This window comes from Pelodiscus sinensis, chromosome 10, assembly GCF_052426305.1.
Source record: "Pelodiscus sinensis isolate ZL-2025 chromosome 10, ASM5242630v1, whole genome shotgun sequence".
Lineage (NCBI taxonomy): Eukaryota > Metazoa > Chordata > Testudines > Trionychidae > Pelodiscus > Pelodiscus sinensis.
Window position 1 is genome coordinate 29,718,345 of NC_143061.1, and position 17,323 is coordinate 29,735,667.

General features: G+C 43.9%; 1 long non-coding RNA gene across 1 annotated transcript in view; it reads left to right on the forward strand.

The window, feature by feature from the left end:
* The first annotated feature begins 13,346 nt into the window (after positions 1 to 13,346).
* The window catches only part of LOC142830858 (uncharacterized), a 64,919-nt gene continuing 60,942 nt past the window's right edge, over positions 13,347 to 17,323 (forward strand). Inside the window, exon 1 of the long non-coding RNA XR_012906388.2 lies at positions 13,347 to 13,667. This is a non-coding gene — a long non-coding RNA (uncharacterized LOC142830858). The remainder of the gene's footprint in view (positions 13,668 to 17,323) is intronic.

Consider the following 17,323-nt stretch of genomic DNA (forward strand, 5'->3'; position numbering starts at 1 on the left):
TCATGTGACCCTATTGCCCTGGAGAGCCAGGTGATTCCTTAGACTCCAGCCATTGAACCTTAAAGCCGTGTGGATTAGGGCATCTCTATGGACTCCTGCCATTAGGTTTCATGGTCAAGAGACAAAGAGAGCTTGAAGGACAGGGTGAAGTCACCCTGCACTAGACAGGGTCCCAACCAGGGTTCCTTGGGCGCACACCAATAATTTCATTCCTGCCTACCCCCTCAGCAGAGCCATGTAGCTGCGACCCCAGTTGCTCCCGGGGGCGGGGTCACGTGGCGGATGACTGCCCATCACAGAAGGAGCTGGGCAGCCACTACGTGGCCTGCATGGCAGCTGCTTGAGCTGGAGCCTGGACTGCAATACTAAAATCAGCACCATGGCCCAGCTCCAGTCCCAGCACACAGGCAGCCACCCACCTCGTGGCCCAGCCACGTGCTCCAACTGCTGGGGCCAGGACTGCAGTACTAAAAATAGCACCATGGCCCTGGCTCAAATCCTGGCACACAGAATGTGCTGCCCAATGTGCTGGGACTGAAGCTGGGGCTGTGGTGCTATTTTTGCTACCAAGGTCCTGGTCTTAGTTGTCCTGGGGCTGGGGCACGCAGTGGGTGGCTGCCCCATGTGCTGGGATTGGAGTCAGGCCATGGAGCAGCATCTCCTAGCCAGGGGCCACAGTGCTAAAAATAGCACCACAGCCCTGGCTCCAGCCCCAGCACACAAGGCAGTTGTCCACCATGCTGCCCCACTGTGCAGGTGCAGGCGTCAGGAAGGCAGAAGGTGAGGGAAGAGGCAGGGAGACAACTAAGGGGGAGGGGAGTGAGGAGAGGAAGGGGCTTGTGAGGAAAGGGGGGCAGCGTAGGAGAAAAAAGGGGAAGGCACCAAGGGGAAGTGAGGAGGTGAGACAAAATGCCAGGGGGCCAAGAGGAGACAATGAGGGGAAAGGGCAGGAGGAGCGGGGGAAGGAGAAGGGGAGGGGGAGGAAAATAGGAAGGTGTCAGTGGATGTGGGAGAGGGGAGGGGACAGGGTGATGCTGGGAGAGGACAGGGGAGGGGCAATGAGGGCAAGAGGAAGGAAGAGGGGAGGAGAGGAGTGGATGACAGGAGAAGAGGAGTTGAAAGGAGGGTTGGGTATGAGGAAGGCGGAGGTTGGAGCAATTCATGTGTCAGAGCACAGAGGGGCGTGAGGCGAACTGGGGAAGAGGGTGGTGAGGGAGTGGGCAAAGGTGTAGCAAGGACGCTATGAGTCTGGGGGCAAAGGCAACATTTGCACCATCCCGCCCCCACCACCACTGTGTGGTGGGGCCCTGAATCTGGCGCACGGCTGAGCCCGACCCTGGGTGGAGTGGGGGGAGCTTGTACTGAGTCTTCCCCCACCTCCTCCAGTTTGGGGCCGGGCCCCCACACGAACTAATCCGCCGGCGGAGATGGAAGAGGGTAGGGCTGGGGGTGGAGGAGGAGCAGGCAAGCCATGGGATGACAGGGGAAGCGGAGGGGAACTAAATTGGTGCCCCCTTAGCATGGTGTCCAGTGGCAACTGCCCTCTCCACCTCCCCTCGCTATGCCACTGAGTGGGCACCAGAGAGGAAGAATGCATGGAGTGCAGGTGTTGGGAGGGCAGGGACAGTGAGGGAATGGGAGGCACCAGGCAGGTGCAGGGGGTAAGGTAAAGTGCAGGTACCAGGGGGTTTGTGGGGGTGAAGCAGAAGGGCAGACAAGGGGAGGGGACTGGAGGAGAGGGATGGGAACCAGAGGGCAGAGGAGAAAGGCAGGGGTGGGTGGGTAGAAGGAGGTGGTAGGAGGGGGGATGGAGAGGAGGGTTAGAGGAGAGGTGGTCACAAGGGGAAGGGAAGGGCAGGTGCAGGGGTCAGAGAGGATGGGGAAGGAGGCAAGTCCCAGGAGGGCTGAGAAGAGTGAGAAGGGCAGGAGCCAGGACAGCAGAGGAGGGTGAGGGGGGCAGCAGCAGGCACCAGGAATGCAGATGGGGTGAGGGGAGGGTGGGAGACATGGCAGTGGAAGGGGGAATGGGAGAGGTTTATAACTCAGGTGCCACAGTGGCACACATCCGAACAAACGCACATGGCCTCAATATCGGTGCCCAAGGCAAAACTCACTCCATTCATGGATGGAAAATCTTAGAGGGACACTGGTCCCGAACCTCATTACAGGCATAAATATTTTTTTTCTTTCATGATAGTGCCATCCCTGCTGCTAATTCGTTTCTCTTTTTATGTTGTGAGAAATGCTTTTGATGCCACAACTGGATTCTTAAGGTGAAGTTCTGCACTACAAAGTGACTCTTGACGGACTTGATCCATAGCCTTCTGAAGTCAAAGGAAGCCTTTCTACTCACTTCTGTGGGCTTTAGATCAAGAGTGGCATTGTGGAGTTTACAAATTATTGTATCTCACTGCAGGGCCAGACCAAGAGTTTTTTGCACCCTTGGTGAACAGTCACTTTGGTGCTCCCCCTCAACATTCAATATAGAGAAAAATGAGAAGTCTAGAATGAAATGTTTACCTTTATTTACTTGACATTTTATTTTTTCTACTTTTCATTAATCCTGATACAATTATACTGTATAAGGTAAACTGCACAACAACTGACACGTTGAACTTTTAACCGTGGTGAGTTAAAAAGGGTTTCTGGTTAGCGCTATAAACAGTTGCATTTCAAGTTGCAACTGTCTTCCTTCCAAAGGAACTGATTTTGGAGAAGCTATGAAAACCTTTATTCCTTGATATTGAACACAGTCTGTTTTCAGTTGTAACCCTTTTGCACTGGGCCATCGATTTGTGCAAAAATTCAGAACTTTGCTTTTCGTACTTTTGCTTTTGCAAATTGTGTAGTCAGTAGTTTGAGACAAAGTTTTGAAGCTATTTTGTGTTCTATTCAGATGGTGGCCAGAATTTCTATTGTTATTGAACATTATTGTAATTCAAAAGGGAAGGAATGTATATGCTAAGTGGTATTTGTTAACATCCGTCAGATGTTTGAAAATTGGGCCGTTAGTGTTACTTTAACAGTAATAGTCTACAATAAATACACAAACTTAATCTTACAAGTACTTGTGATTCTCCTTTTACAATTTTGTTAAAACCTCCTAAGTTCAACACAACACAAATTCTTTGTGAGAACAGCATCTATGGGATCATGGTTCGTAACACGGCAGAACAGCTGTTGTGGGTTGCTGACAAGCCTTCACTAAGTGGCAAGTAACACTGATTCAGCTGTATGACAAACCAATACTGGGCTACTGAAAAAGACTGAACTGCCAGAACTTGGCCCCAGGCAGCAAACCTAGGCCGCGACACATTTTAACTGTGTTTACATACACAGCTGTGCTCTACAATGTAAAATAAATAACTTATCTCAACTCCAGACATGGCAATGATGCACTGTATTACAAGTACAATTTTGATATTTTTGTTTAATCTTTTTTTAAATAGAGAAAAAAATCACTTGCATCTAATTTGGCACCCCTTAACACTGGCACACTAGGTGACCATGTAGTTTGCTTATATTCTTGGGCCAGCCCCGTCTCAATGATTTCAGAGTGACTGATCAGCTTACAAGTAAAAAAAAGCAATTGTGCATCATCACCCAGCAGTTTTAATTAATTTCACCTTTTGATATGTGAATAGTTTCCAATCAGATTTAGATTTTTTAAGAATTTATTTTTCTTTAAAGTTATTTGATTAATGCTTCATGCAAGCAAATTACAGCCTATGCACTGTTTGCAAAATGATCCCTGCATTTATTTGTTGTTTATTTGAACAACACTTTGGTATTGCTGCTATGTGATTGGCAACTTTAGCCACATGCTATTGTTCATGTCCCCACATTGCTTGACTACAACACTGATTAAAAAGCAAGGATCCATTGAAATTCCTGGGCCTATGAGTTTCTCTTAGAAAAATGAAGAACAGTTAATGGAGTTGCAAGAGGCTAGGAAGGCAGGAGTTTAGGACTTTATAAGCCCTCTCCTTTTTGAAACATTTAAGACAAGCTTTACCTGAAACTTCATAACTAGAAAAATCATACTGCTTTAATAATAGACTGGAGTGAAATTTAAAATTATTTTTCTTTCAGATTCATAAAATATTTGTGATATTTGTCATATCGGACATAGCTTGTGTGGCTTATTTAATTGTCTCTGTAATAAAGCTCTTTCCTATTGTTTTGGGAATACCCTCCAGTCTACCTTATGCTATGTTGTTGTTTGCTGTACTGCAATATTTCATATAATGTATATATAAAGTGCTTACATTAATTTTCTGGATTCCAGTTTGGTGTTACCTATCACCACTCACTACAGTCATTATCAGAGGTAAAATTGGGGTGTGGGTATTAGGGATGTGAAAGTGTGATCTTGTACACGGTTAGCTGATGAGCTTGGGCTCATCCCATACATTCACAGTTATGCACAGGCTCCCAGTACACATGGAGAGTCCACTTAAAAGCCCGTTCCTCATGCACACTGGCTCCTGGTGTGCCACCTCCTTTCTCCTCCTGTTCCCCCCCCCCCCCCCCCACCCTGTGGTGCTGTGTCTTTCTCTGGGGAACCGCTTGCCCCCAGCATTTTCAGCAGTTACACTTAATTAAATACATTTTAACATCCCTAGCAGGCATATGTGCACAGTCCTAGTTGGGAAAGCTACCGGCAGGACCTTTAATAGCCTTCATCTCAGGGAAATGGGTCAGGGAGCAATAGTCTCTTTGGTGGTGCGTTGTCAAACAGTATTTTTTATATCACAATATTTCACATATAATCTGAGGGCATTGTCTTAATTTACTGCTCTCCAGTTTTTCTTTCCCATTATCATTTACCATGATTATTTACATATAGTAGATGGGCTATAAATATCTCCATGAACTGAGATTGGATCCCTGTAATAGCCTCTGCCAAATGCTCTGAGAAGCATTTCAGGAAGTCTGCGTCTCATTTTCATTATGAAGAATTATTCAGTTTTAAACTGCCTTTACTGATCATCAACACACACACATTGAACAAGAGTGGTAGCAGTGGAGGGAGAAATGATCTGTCAAAAACACACAATTAGACCCCATACACAAGTATAATTTTAACACAGGTACAATCAACATAGCACGGATTCATCTTCAGAACCTGCCCCTCTGAAGTGGCAGACCACAATACTCTATTGCAGAGAAACAGCAATCTTTCTTAGCCAAATTGAGTAGGAAAAGCAAGAAATCTACAGCTTCTACTTGAAAGGAGTTTCGTTTTTCTCATGAAACAATTTCATGTACAGTGTGAAATTCATTTTCCATTCACATTTATATGAACATATCTTACTGAATGTTTGTAAAATGCATGTAGAGATGTGTTAGGAACATGTCATTTCAAAATTTATCTTCTAATTTGCCAAATCTCCATGAATATATTTTTTCACTGTGTAGTTCTATTTACTAGTAATAAAGGTTCTGTACCTTGCAGTATTATTAAAAATTCCGTATGTGAGATGAATGCATCAGAAAATAATTTTGCTGACTTTAACAGTTTGGTATTGAATTACAATGACAACAGACATAACAACATTTACAAAATAAAAGACCAAATTAGAAAAAGCAGGCATAATACACACACCTGGTGCAGATCTGCTGAATAAGGGTAATCTTTAAATGGTCAGTAAGATAGTCAGAAGCATCATGTGTTAATAAAGATATTGAATAATCTTAAAAGTCTTATAAACGTAAGCCTCAACCCTGAATTAACCTCACTGAAAATGTATAGAACAATTAGGAACAATTTAAATAGATACTAATTGGTGTCAGTACAATTTGAAGACCCAATGCTGAAGTGCTTATGGGTATGTCTACACTACAGTACTAATTCGAACTAACTTAATTCAAATTAGTTAATTTGAACTAAGCTAATTCGAACTAGTGCATCTAGACCTAAAAACTAGTTCGAATTAGCGTTTTGCTAATTCGAACTAGCATGTCCACATTGAGTGGACCCTGAACCGAGGTTAAGGCTGGCTGGAAGCAGTGCTGGCAGGGCATCAGGTTAGGACTTAGAGAGTGGAGCTGCTGTCTCAGGCTAGCTGAGGGCTGTGCTTAAAAGGACCTGACCCCCACCCCGGACAGACAGTTCTCAGGGGTTCCCCGCTCGCTTGTCTAACTCGATGAGGGACAGCAAAGCAGTCCTGGCTTGGAGTGCCCTGAATGCCCACACTCAGCACATCACAGCACTCGGCCATCAGCCCGGCTGCACTTGCCGCAGGCTGCCATCCGGGGGGGGGGGGGGATCAATTGGGGGGGCTGCAGAAGAGCTTCCACCCCGAGGAGCCCGCAGAGCCACCCCAGTCCTCCGCATTGGGGGCTCGTACACCATTCCTCCCTCACCTCCTTCCACTTACCCCTCCCTAGCCCCCCTTCCTGATGTACAAAATAAAGGACCTGCGTGTTCAAAAATAGAAACTCTCTTTATTTAACAAAACTCGGGGAGATTGGGAAAAGGAGGTGGGAGAGGGGAAGAGAGAGGGTGGGAGAGGGGAGAGGGGAGGGCATCTTAAATGATCAGGGGTTTGGAACAGGTCCCATATGAAGAGAGGCTAAAGAGACTAGGACTTTTCAGCTTAGAAAAGAGGAGACTGAGGGGGGATATGATAGAGGTCTATAAAAGCATGAGTGGTGTGGAGAGGGGGCATAAAGAAAAGTTCTTCATTAGTTCCCATAATAGAAGGACTAGAGGACACCAAATGAAATTAATGGGTAGCAGGCTTCAAACTAATTATAGAAAGTTCTTCTTCACAAAGCAAATAGTCAACCTGTGGAACTCCTTGCTGCAGGAGGCTGTGAAGGCTAGAACTATAACAGAGTTTAAAGAGAAGTTAGATAAAGTCATGGAGGTTGGGTCCATGGAGTGCTTTTAGCCAGGGGGTAGAAAAGGTGTCCCTGGCCTCTGTTTGTGGAAGGCTGGAGATGGATGGCACGAGACAAATGGCTTGGTGATTGTCTTCGGTCCATCCCCTCCAGGGTACTTAGTGTGGGCTGCTGTCGGCAGACAGGCTACTGGGCTTGATGGACCTTTGGCTGTTCTTATGTTTTTATGTTCTAAGCTCAGGGCTCAGGGTTGGGGGTCTCACTGGACCAACTTGATTTTCATGCAAACCTGCTCCTGGGTGGCCAGGCTGGCAGCTATCCTGCCCTAGACGGCCACTTTCCTGTGCCTAGTGCGGAGGTCGTGAATGTTGGAGGCTTCCCCCCAAACCTGGATGAGGTCAACAGACTCCGCACTAGACCAGGCGGGCGCCCGCCTCTTGCGGCCCCGGGCAGGCTCCTGGGAGCTGCCAGCCTGGTCTCAGGAAGAGGCAGAGGCCTGGGTGGCAGTGGGTGGCTGGCTTGTGCCGTGCCAGGTGCAGGGTCTGCTGGCTGGGTGCTGGCAGGCTTGCTCGGGCACCGTAGCCAGACCGTGCCCCTTTAAGGGCTCCAGGGCCAGGAGGGGGGCAGACAAGTTTCCCTGGTGGTGCTCAGAGTGGCCACCAGGGCAAGCTGGGGAGGGCTAGCCTCCCACTAGTTCGAATTAAGTGGCTACAAAGCCCTTAATTCGAACTACTTAATTCGAACTAGGCATTAGTCCTCGAGAATGAGGTTTACCTAGTTCGAATTAAGAGCTCCGCTAATTCGAATTAAGTTCAAATTAGCGGTTTGTAGGTGTAGCGCCTATCAAAGTTAATTCGAACTAACGTCTGTTAGTTCGAATTAAGATAGAAATGTAGCCGTGTTAGTCTGGGGTAGCTGAAGCTTTGTAGTGTAGACATACCCTATCAGAAAAAACTCCCGCATAAACTGTTGGAAAATTGGAGCCAGTAAGAGATTGCAATTTTTGTCCCTTCCTGCAAAGCCCCAGTTGTCAAATACCACTCATATTCTTCTACATTTTTTACAGTGTCTTGTGTCCATAAGGTATAGGTTCTTATTATCTTCTTTCATTAAAATGCTGGTCATGTATTTTATCTGTTGGAAATCAGATTCTCCTGACAAGTCTTGTTTAGAACTTGTCAAAATATTAAGAGATTTTTCATTTACTCTCAAATTGAGAGGAATATATCAACAAAAATTCTGTTTAAAACAAACTGGACCTCTGCCAAAATACTTAAACATAACGTGTAATAACAGATGTTGGAATTTCAGTTAAGACAATGGATATTTGTTGCATACTGCATACTATGGCATTGTCCTATTGTGTTTCCTTTTTGGAAGGAGATGATGTAGAGATTAAATATTATTCCAAACACCGAGTTAGGTTGTGGACTCAAAATAATTGTGATTTTAATACTTCTGATATTAGAAAAAGCCCAGCAAGCATTTATATTAAAATCTAGAGTGGATTACTATATGATTGAGGGCTAAGTGCTGGAAAAATGCCAGGAAAAATTTAAGGTTTAACCCCATTACAGTTCAAGTGAATTGTATCAGACCCTTAAAACTAATTTGGACGATCCTCACATTTTGAGTGGGTCAGTTACTGTTTTATTGATAAAGTTATGGATTTTAAAACTATCTTCAGTTTATTGACATATACTGTTAAACATGAGGAAACTTGCTGTCTGTAAATGTGGATTATTTCTCTCTGGATGATTATATCCCACGATTGTTTATTCCCCTCCATTTTTCATCTCACCTCTCCTTTCGTCTTTTTTTTTTAAATCAATAAAAATTTAAATCGCATAACCTACGAATTGTAAAGAAAAAGAAACTTTCAGAGTAAATTCTCCTGTAAACAGATACAAAGAACGTTCTGTGCCGATGTATTCCTTATATGAATTTTATATTTGGTTAGCACAAAAGTGGCTTCTATTTTTTGTTTGTTTTCCTTTTAACTTTTTATATAATATTTGCATATTGGAAAAAAATCTTCTGCATTACTCAGGTAGTGGGTAAAGTGGATTTAATTATTTAAAAGTATGACTGCTGTGGATTTCCCTACTCAGACAATGGTATTTATTTGCAGTCGCAATTACTCATGTACTAATATACACTGTTAAAGTGACTTATCTGTAACGTACATTATGACTAATTTAGCTAGTAAGCAGTTTCATTGTGATCTCTCTGGGACAGGAATTTTTGGCATGTTTTCAACATTAAGTCATATTGCATAATTTTTCGATGACATAATCATGGTAAGAGGAGATTGGCTGAAATTTAAAAAAAAAAAGTATTTCCTGGACTGCCTGTTCTTTCAGCATTGCAACTTACTACTTGAATTATTAGGACTGTAGAAAAGCAATACTATTTCTGTTGATTTTTTTCTCTTGGTGTGGCACCGAAGATCTCAGATATCAGTGTGAGAGCCTGACACTGTCTAGATCACCTTAACTGTTTAGCAAATGTAGCCATCTGATTCATTTAGGGCTGAAGTTTTTCTTCTGACATCTTCCAATAATTAAAGGCAGACGTGATTAGTTGAATAAACATTGTTATCCATTATATATGCAACATTGTTGTGACCCTGCAGTCACAGAAAACTCCTTGTGATTGTTTACCAGTGTGGTGATCATGCCAACTGACACTTACCTTCTTGCTCTCTGGGGCTCCCCACCACCCTGTCCTGCTAGGTCAGATCCTCTGGTTTATCCCAGGCAAGGCACAGAGGGTATGTCTAGACTACATGGCTCCGTCGACGGAGCCATGTAGATGAGGCAGGACGACAAAGGGAAATGAAGCGGCGATTTAAATAATCGCCGCTTCATTTAAATAAAAATGGCCGCCACACTGTGCCGAACAGCTGTTTGTCGGCACAGCGCGGCAGTCTAGACGGTGATCTGCCGACCCCAGAACCCTTCGTCAGCAGATCCTTTATGCCTCAACTTACAGGATCTGCCGACGAAGAGTTCTAGGGTCAGCAGATCCCCGTCTAGACTGCTGCGCTGTGCCGACAAACAGCTGATCAGCACGGCGCGGCGGCCATTTTGATTTAAATGAAGCGGCGATTATGTAAATCGCCGCTTCATTTCCCTTTATCGAGTAAACTAATCTACATGGCTCCGTCGATGGAGCCATGTAGTTTAGATGTACCCAGAATTGAGGTTACCATCCCCTGCAGAGCAATACAGACACTGAACCATTTCAGCTCTGGGAGGAAGCAGTTCTAGGGCACAGCACCCAGGAAACCAACCCCCACCCCCCACAAAGGGATCAAACCCCCAAATAAATCTGTCTTGGTCCTGCCTTGAGGGCGGGGGGCTGGACTCGATGACCTCTTGAGGTCCCTTCCAGTCCTATTATTCTATGATTCTTCCTGAGTAAAAGTTTTACACAGTGAAACCTCATCAGATAAGCTCCCTTTATCAGTGAAAGAGAGATATGTAATATTTAGGGATGTAAAATCCCAGTTAATCAGTTAATGTGTTAAACGTTAGGTTAACCTTATGTTTAATCGGTTAACTGACTAAGCGGGATCGGGCCAGGGACTGGTTTCCAACCAGTAGGAGCTGAGAGATTTTGATGGGGACAGGGACCGCACGTCAAGCCTTCACATACACACATCCAAGTGCAGAGAGCCAAGGGAGTAGCCAGTCGCTTTGAGTGGTGCTGCTCCATGCCGCTGGGGCGGGCCACAGGCCGGATTAAATTACTTGGTGCAGGCCATATCTTGCCCACCTTGGTCTACACTGCAGCATTATAATAGTGCAGTATTGTGCCACTGCAGTGTTTTAAGTGTAGACATAATACAAGTTAGAACATAGGAATTCCTGGTCCCCTGTCTAGTACTCTAGCTAAGGTTATAAATATGCAGAGAAAACGTAACCAGTTAAATGATTAAATTGCAGTTGTTTAACCGGTTAATTGGCTGGGGTCTGGCCAATCTGCCAGATGGGGGAGGCTCCTCCAACCCACCCCTCCAAGGCAAGTGCGGGGGCTGCTGTGGCCACTGGGGTTTTGCTGCACTGCTGATCCTGTCGGTTAACTGGTTAACTGGTAAGCAAGCTATTAAGGCAGTGCTTGCCGGTTTACTTGTTACCCATTTATATCCCTACACAATGAATTTTATAATGTGTATATAATAGGCTTGCGCAAAATCCTGCCCGTGGACTGGATCTGGCCCGCCAAAGCCACCGAATCCAGCCCACAGATGCTGTGAGGATCCCCAGGCAGGCTCCCAGATCCAGCACCCCTATTCCCTGCCCCAGATCACAGTCCCCTCCGGCCCTAGCTCATATCCCAAACCTCTGCACCCCCTCCTATACTCCCAATTCCCTGCCCTAGGTTACAATTCAACCCCCTGCATTCCAGTCCAGTGACCCAGGTCATCCAAACTCTCTCCCTTACCCCAAGCTGCCTTCCGCACCTAACCTCTATCCCAGACTTCGCACCTCCTCCATTAATATCATGGAAGAGTGTGGCCCTCGACAACTTTCCAAATTCTTGGAGTGGCCTCCCATCAAAAAGTATTGCCCACCCCTGTATAGAGCATCTACAGTATGTGTGGTTTATATAATGCATGCTGGCCAAATTTAGTGCATCTTCTGAAAGGCATATGTAAAATTTACCAGCACTTACATATTGTACAGTATATGGGCAAAAGGCGACTTCTGACACAGAGTTACTAAAAGGTTGTTGAGAGTTTGTCTTAGATCACAGCAGGGGAAGGAACATGCAGAAGTTGCGGGGGAGGGGGGGCGGGAGGGAGTAGAGACCACCTACAAAGAAAAGGGAGATGCTTCACTCCTTGTTCTAATTTCCTCTTGCACCTGCCCTTATACAATACCTTTCTACTTCACCTTTGCTTGCTCTTTGCTTTGTGTGTACTAACAGCAGAGGTATTCTTTGCTTGAATAGCGTTGGATCCTTAGCTGTTATCAGTTAGGGTTGCCAGGTGTCTGGTTTTCAAATGGAATGCCCAGTTGAAAGGCACTGCTGACCTGGCTACTAAAAGTCCAGTTGGCTGCAGTAGCTGACTTTGCATGGCTCTCGGAAGCAGCAGGTATGTCCCTCTGGCTCCTAGGTGCAGGAGTGGCCTGGGAGCTCCACAGACTGCCCTGCCCTTGATGCAGGCACCACTCTGAGTTCCAGCTCTGCAGCTCCCACTGGCCTTGGTTCCCACACAGAGGTCCCTCTCTGCACCTCGGAGCAAAAGGGACATGTCTGCTAGTTCTTGGAGTTGTCTGAGGTAAATGCTGCCTGGAAGCTGTCCCAGCTCTGAGCTCCCTCCCTCTTCCAAACTCACTACCAGATCCCACAGCCCCTCCTTCACTCCAAGTCTCTCCCCCAGCTCTTAGCCACCCCCTGCACCCAAGCCTTCCTGCCTGGAGCCCCCTCCCACGTCCTAAGCCTAGGGTTGCCAGGTGTCTGGTTTTGAACCGGACAATACAGTATTTGACCTTTCTGTCAGGGAAACAAATTGAGAAAATACTGGACATATAAATGTCAGGTATTTTCTAATTAAGTAAGTTTTATTATTATCATGATTATCAGTATGTAGTTGCGTACTGCTTGGCTGGTAGACACACTTACACTGCAGGAGTGTGTCTACCAGCCAGGCAGTATGCAACTACGTGGTAGAGAGGAGGGGGGCAGGGCCGAGGTGGGATGGAATCCCCGGCGCCGGACTGGCTCGTGCTCCACCGGGACTGTGCGCGGGATGGGCAGCACCCAGGGATCTACATGTGCCCGGGCCAGCCCTGCTTCCCGCCGGCCAGTTCCTCCCTCTCCTCGATTTCCCCTGGCCAGCTCTGCTCCCTGCCGGCTGGTTCTCCCCTGGCCAGCCCCACCCCCCAACTCCCTCCTGGCCATCCCTGCTTCCCTCCTCAATCTCCCCCCAGTCTGCCCTACTGCCCCCGACCCCCTCCTGGCCAGCCCTGCTCCCTTCCTTGCACGTATTTCCCCCTCCCCCGATCTGAGATCAGGTGTGTCCGGTATTTTTTTGAAGACATCTGGTAACCCTACCTGAGCCCCTCATTTGTAGCCCCAATCTAGAACTTAGGGAAGCACCAAGCCTTTGCAGCACCACCCCATGGGGCTGTGTGTGGCCCCCAACTGATTTTTTTCTGAGGGTCAATAGACGCTGATAGAAAAAAGGCTCCATACCCCTGCTTTACATCATAGCATGCACAGCTCTATGTGAATTATTTCCTTCCATAATTTACATAGTTACAAACAGATGAGAACCCTGTAACTGTTTTTGCTTTTTAAAATGTCAAACTTAATACCTCTCAGATTTCTCTTTGTTAAAGGAAATATTGAAATGAAAATCACACCCCGTAGCCCATAATTAATATTGACTATAGTCCCAGTCTGAATTAGTTCCACTCTGCAGAAGTTACTGGCAATAGTCCATTGATTTATAAATGAAAAAAACTGTGACAAAATATTTGATGGTGGGATCCTGATTACAAAGGCCAAATTGTGCTTGCTTTACTCCTGCTGTTAGTCCTATGAGTCTCGTTAGGAATACTCCATAATTAAGGAAAGCAGGATTTGACTCCACATATGGGCAGGTATAGGGGCAGAGATTATAGTTTGAAAAATCTTGTGTCATTTTTCAACAGGTGAGGGAGATCCTGTTTTACAAGCTCAGGCATCACAGCTTTGCCAAATGAGTAATCTTGAAAGAACTTGTCTCTCCCCCCTCCCCTCCCTTTTGTCCTTGAGGGAAAGAGTGGAAGTAACATCCTTGAGGCCACTGAGTTTAAAGAGAGGTAAGACAGTTTTTCAGATACTAATTTTCACTGATGTTAAAGCAGAAAGAAAGAAACCAAATAATCTTTTCTTCTTCATTTGCTTTGTGATTATTCTGTTTTGTTTTAAATTATTAGTACCAGTAGATTGTGCAACCTGTTTCTTTTTTAAACCATACTATAGGTTCCCCCCCCCCCCCCCCAGAAATAAGAATTTGGGTCCACATTAATATAATACAACTCAAATTCTGTTCTCAGGTATATTGGCAAATCTGAAGGATGTAGACTGTCCTTAGAGAGAGTATGCTTATTTACATTAGTGTAACAATATAATTTGATGCTACAGGAACAAACTTTAGGGAGGAATACAGATGACTAGTGGGTGTCTAGATGTGCATGAGGGCTTTTGATTTGGATACTTCCTGGTTGTTTTCTTTGTATTTACATTTTTCTGTTTGACTCTTTTTTTTTTTGTTTTTTGTTTTTTAAACTGCATCCCATATCCTCAGCAAGTGCAGATCAGCATAGCTCCAGTGAGAAGCTCCACTGGTTTACATCATCTGACAATCTAGTCACTGTTTTTTCAACATCAAAGAAAATATTATGAAAATACCATAAGTATAACCAAAACACATGGTTTGTCCCCATCAATAGCTCCCTGCAGCTCTTTAAAAGGCCTGCCAAAAACCAAAACTCATACAAAGATGCTCTACTTTACCCAACCATTATACTGCTATTTTTTGCTTTATTCATGCTTCTGAATTTGAATTCATGGCCTATAGTGTTTTCAGACTTCATTGAGCTTTTATTAGGGCTAAGTCTCATAGTCCTTACATAATAAAAAACTTCCCTTGAAAAAAGGCATAGCATTTGTACCTGCAGGAATGCTATTGTAAGAAGTAGTGTTCCCTGGTCCATTTTGTTGAATGGGGTAATATGTTTTTATCAAGGAAGGTTCATTCTACATTTATTCCACTTTCACTGTCAGCAAAGTTTTTCCAAATCTGTTCTTGGTGTGTCATCCTCTCCGTGTGACAGGAAATGTGACTAGCATTGGTAGGCTTCTAATTAGCTTTTCATTTGCTGGAAATAAGGTCAGCCTTCTTGACTGTATTTCTCAGATGATACTCATAGGTTACAGCACTGGAGTCAAACATGTGTTTTTTAATTTGTTGTGCCCTTATGCTGTGAATCAGAAAAAGGGATAAATAATCCCAGCTACTCCTTGCTCCCACCATGCATGCACCTGTAAGGAAATAAAAGACTAGCTTTAATGAAATGCATACCTCTATTTACTCAGACTACTGCAGTCCCTAGGGACTCTACTGACAGGTGTGTCTCTCATTCCCATGCAACTACAATTGCTGAATTGGCCCTTCTTTAGGATGTTGACTTCATCAGTTTATAATTAATAGATATGAAAGGAAAAGGAGGACTTAATACCTAATCTGGTGTTCTCATTCATGCTATCTCTATTGACTTGAGTGAGACTACTTAATTGATATAACACATTGGCTTTCAAAGCAGAGACTGAGATTATTAAAAATAAAAATAGGTTAGATGCAGTGGATCAAATCCCAAAAGCCTCATTGAAGCCATTGATAATTTTGTCTGAATAAAGATGTCAAAATTTGGCCCATTAACAGTAAGATTTGTGCATCAGGAGCAATGAAATTATAAAAGCTGTAAATCTAGTTCATCATAACTGATTATCAATTAGGGACAGACAGAATTTCTCTTACACAGCTAGGTGCATTAAAAGGCTTTCTAATGTCTTTCACTCACATGCCCAGAACTGAATAATGTCAGAGACTAACTTTTAGACTAAATGGAATTTGGTCCTTATCTGCTATTGCATTTCCTGTGTTCAAATCCCATTCTTGACAAAGAAAAAAATTAGTAGGCATTTAGATTTCTTATGCTAGAAAGACAGTGAAAGAGAAAATGTGTTATTCAGACAGATCTAAGGACTGGTCTACACACACGGGTGGATTAGCTGAAGATAAAGCAGCAGAAGCTGCTGCAGCAAGGATATAAATGTGACACACATTCACCTGTCTGAAGTATCTGACATTTGCAGAGCTTATGGGAATGTTGTTGGAGCACATATTCTGCTGTTGCTTGTTCCTAAGATAAGGAAATTTTCTGGCAATGACTGACTCATTATGTAAAAAGAGTGAAAGAGGAAAAAAACCTAATTGGCACACAATGAAATATGATCTCTTTAAAAGATTCACCCCAACCATTTGAAGTTCAAATGGTGGTACAGCTTGACAGCAATCAGTAGCAGGCTAATTTATTTCTTATTTGTTTCACATTATGCTAAAAATAAAAAGAGATAAGACCTCACTTTTTCTAGGAAGAAGCTGAGTAACTGAATCTCTGGTGTTGGTAGCATTATAACTATAACATGAATCTTTAACATTTGATACAAATAGTCACTGAAAAATTCATGAGTATTTCTAGTGTGTGAGCCATGGGGCTAGGAATCAGATGAGTTTTATTCTTTGCACTGACAATTTTATATTGGGCAAGTTATTTAACTTCTTTGTACCTCACTTACTCCACCTGTGAAATAGGATGATGCTTTTCCAACTTTGTAAAGCATGTTGGGACATGTAGATGCAAATTGGTGGTTATATAGGCAGAATCAAGATAATCTGCAAGTGGCTTGTGTCATGCAATCTCAGAGTACTGCAGAAGCTGATATTTCAAGAGTTGTGCAGCCTTATCTGCTTATCAAATAGCCTGTAGTTGCTGCTAATTGAAGAAAGCATTGTAGTCTGTGGAATACATAATATCCATAACAAAAACCAGTGCAAGCTATAGAATATCTAATACCTACAAAAACTTAAAAGGGGCCTATTTTAGTTCCCTCCATTTGGAAACTTTTTAATTAGTAGTTATTGTCAGGATATCCTCACTATCATTTTTATTTTGCCAAATCCCAAATTCCTTACTCAATTTTTACTCAAGAGCTCTATTTCAAGGGAATAGCAGTTTTGTCTGAATAAAGATTTAAGGAATTGGGTCTATTTGTTTTATTTAATTAGTATTATATGATTATTTTACACACCCTTAATTCTAGATAGATAAATATGTAAAAGACCTTGGGACAATTAATCTTTAGACTGATATTGTGTAACCATCTCACTGTTATCTACCTGCAATGTGAGTTGAAATCTATTGGTATTCTCGACAATAGAGCATGATCTTGTAAAGGCTTATTCGTGAACCTAGTCTGACTCCATGAGAGTAAGTATGTGGCACTAGGCCATAGGAAGAAGCTTTAGAAGATGATAAAAAAATCTAGTAATTGGGTTTAGAGCACAGGGATTCTAGTTCAGAGTAAGTGAGAGTCAAGACAGAGAAATCTCCTGTGATAGAATAAGCGACAAGGAGTCCTGTAGCACCTTATAGACTAACAGATGTATTGGAGCATAAGCTTTCGTGGGCAAAGGCCCACAAAATGATGCATCTGAGGAAGTGTGTCTTTGCCCACGAAAGCTTATGATCCAATACATTTGTTAGTCTATAAGGTGCTACAGGACTCCTTGTCACTTCTGCAGATCCAGACTAACACAGCTACCCCTCTGATACTTGTGATAGAATGTGGTTTAAATACATATTCTTTGGAAAATAATTCCAGAGGTAATATCCCACTCCCTCCCATCCCC